Here is a 3,231-nt window from a genome sequence, read left to right on the forward strand (position 1 = left end):
ACACACACACACACACACACACACACACACACACACACACACACACACACTCCTAATCACCCTGTACTCCTTGACAGATAGATTGTAAACAACCAGCCCCGATCAAGGTCAGAGTGGTGTCTATAATACAGGTTTGCCTCCACAGGTGCCCAGCTTTAATCTCTAATGGCCTACTTTAGAGAATAACCTTGAGGTGGTAATTAACAACTGTACCAATTCTTATCAAAAATTAACAACTTTGGGTACTATGGTTTTAGGTTTCTGTGGCTTGAGCACATCCAGTACATCTTCGTGCTCTGCACTCATTCCCTTTGCCCAGCGACCAACTGTGATGATCCGATCTGAGTTCTGATTTTCGGGGCAATCTTTCTTAAAATGTTCCACGGAGCCACAGACTTTACAGCCACCACCGTCAGCATAGACTCCTTTTGTGTTATCAGGACAGGATCTGGACAGGTGTCCCATTTCTCCGCAGACAAAACATTTTGCAAAAGGAAATTTACCAAGTGCGGGGTCCACGTTAGCTCTGCACTTCGTCTTCTCGTGCTCCGTGGATCCGCAGCGGTAGCAAATGAGGCCTGAGTTTCTAAGGATCAATAGAAATAGAAAAGGTAAGGGCTGAGGATGAAGCTCAGTTGATAGAATGCTTGCCCAGCACACACAGGCCCAGGGTTCTATCCTCACATTGCAAAGAAAAAAAATAAATGAAACAGAAAGCATGGAGGCACAGAGGCTACAATACTTTTAACTCAAGCATCAAATTTGCAAGAGAGGAGTAATCTCTAGGTGCTCCCCTTTGCCTTAGATGATTTCAAGCCTGGCCTGAGGATTAGGTTCAGGAGCAATTGGCAGCATGACTCATGGGCTAGAGTGAAATGCCCTCACTGAGGAACTGACATTTGTTTTTTCTCAAGCTCAAGGCACCACAACCAAATTGCCTGCTGCCTCTAAGGCTGCTTCCTCCTTGGGAAGTGATACTATTGACACTTTATACTGTCTCTTGTGACAAGCTTTGAGATAGAGCATAGAATCTAAAAACACATAGCAAATCCTAATGGCACGATAAAATTTGGTAAGACCTACTGTCTTGGTGAATTCAAACTTTCTTTCTTTCTTTCTTTCTTTCTTTCTTTCTTTCTTTCTTTCTTTCTTTCTTTCTTCCTTCCTTCCTTCCTTCCTTCCTTTCTTTCTTTTTTCTTTCTTCCTTTTCTTATTAATTAGTTTATTCATTCAGTTTACATCCCAATCACAGCCCCCACTCCAATTCTCCAGGTCCCTGTCACACAGACTCTTCCCCCATCACCCTTTTATGCTCCTCTGAGAAGGAGCAACCCCCCCTGGGTATCATCCCACCTTGTCACATCAAGTCACTGCCCAACTAGGTGCATCCTCTCCCACTGAGGCTAGACAAGGCATCTCAGTTAGGAGGAAATGATCCACAGGCAGGCAACAGATTCAGAGATAGACCCTGCTCCAGTTGTTGGAGTACACTCATGAAGACAAAGCTACACATCTGCTACATATGTGTATGTGGGGAGGTGCTCAGAAATCCCCATGCTTACATCACTTAGGCATCTAATCTTTGAGAGGGTGATCTTACAGCTTTTTAGAGTCTTCTCCACCAAAAAAAGAATGTCAGATAGATTACAGACCACAACATGTGATTTATTTATTTAATTTGAGATCAGGTCTCACTATGTAGCCCTAAATGGCTTAGAACTCACTGTGTATATCAGATGGGCCTCAAACTTACAGAGATCCCTCTGCCTCTGCCACCCTAGTACAGGGATTAAAGGCATTTATAACCATACCCCAGTGCAGGGATTCTATTCTTTATAGCCTTTTTTCTCTACAACAATAAATCAGAGCTCAGTTAGAGGAACTTGCCTAACATGCAGGAATCCCACCTCACAAAACACGGTAGTGCAGGCCTATCTACAATTCTAGCCCTTGGGAGATGCAAACAAGAAGATTAGAAGTTCCAGCCCCTTCGTGGCTCTATAGAGAGTTTGAGGAGTACGGTATTACATGTGATTCTGTCTCACAAAACATCATAACCAACAACAAAAACCCAAATCATCTTTTGTGACCTCCAGAGAAATACTGACCTGCAAAGAAGTCATTTTTAGTGTTTTATAGCTTCAAGGAATTTTCAGTGACATGTTTTGAAAGGATCCCTAGCAAGACACATCATTTTGAACAAAGAGGAAGTAAAGCTTGATTTTTATGCTGACATGGTAGAGATGGCCCTGTATGTTGCTGTCTACTCCTGTGGGCCTATCCGTGAGAGACTACACAAAGCCCTCTGGACAGGGTCCCCAGAAGGATCATAAACTGTGGCACAGCAGCTGCCAGATTCCAAGTCTGGCATCTGACTGTCTTGGAACATTCTTATGTATGTGACACAGGCTCCTCTGTAGGTGGCACTCCACCCACAAAATGTCCTTTCCTGCCTATGCTTTTTTCCTTATCATTCTTAATGAGATCGAGGAACATGCAGGGCTCAGAAACTTACTTCTTTTGTCTGTGTACTTGACACAATGAAAACACATTTTATATCTTTCCAAAGGCTGTAAGGATTAGATATAGCTGTGATATATTTTGACACATATACTCTCATTAAAATTTCTGTAAATGCCAGTGTGTGTGGGGGTATTTTATTACTCCTTTGCACAGCTGTAAGCTCAGCATAGCACTGCACTACACTGCATTTCTCCTTTTGCACTGACTCCTAGGAAGCTCAGAAAATGCTATGTGTTCTGACTTAGTAAATTTCTTGACCCTCAGTTTTCCATGTCGTTCTTTAAAAGGGTACACTTTATCCACCCAAATTTCATCTATTCTTTCTTAATCATTCTATCAGATCTGTGTTTAGCATATGCAGCTAAAACTAGGTACATGCAGATCCTTTATTTCAGTTGTAAAATCGTTATTCTGATGTATATGATTTTGATGTACTTTGTTATGAGACAGGATTACTTTATGCTTTAGAATGTGCTATGTAGTCCAGGCTTCCCTTCAAGCCAGTAGCCACCTGCCTTCATTTCTTGAGTGCTAGAATCATAGGCAAATATCACCATATATAGGCATGTTCTCAATAGTCTTCAGAACAAATGAGTCCATAGGAAAGGCAATTTCTCACAACAAGATGCCTGTTGAAGCCTTCTGTCCTCTTTCAAGATGCTAAGTTCCTCTAGCTCAAGAAAAATTCCTTGATGACACTTCAGTGTA

The sequence above is a fragment of the Grammomys surdaster genome, unplaced genomic scaffold, assembly GCF_004785775.1.
Source record: "Grammomys surdaster isolate TR1022 unplaced genomic scaffold, NIH_TR_1.0 220, whole genome shotgun sequence".
In the NCBI taxonomy this organism is placed as follows: domain Eukaryota; kingdom Metazoa; phylum Chordata; class Mammalia; order Rodentia; family Muridae; genus Grammomys; species Grammomys surdaster.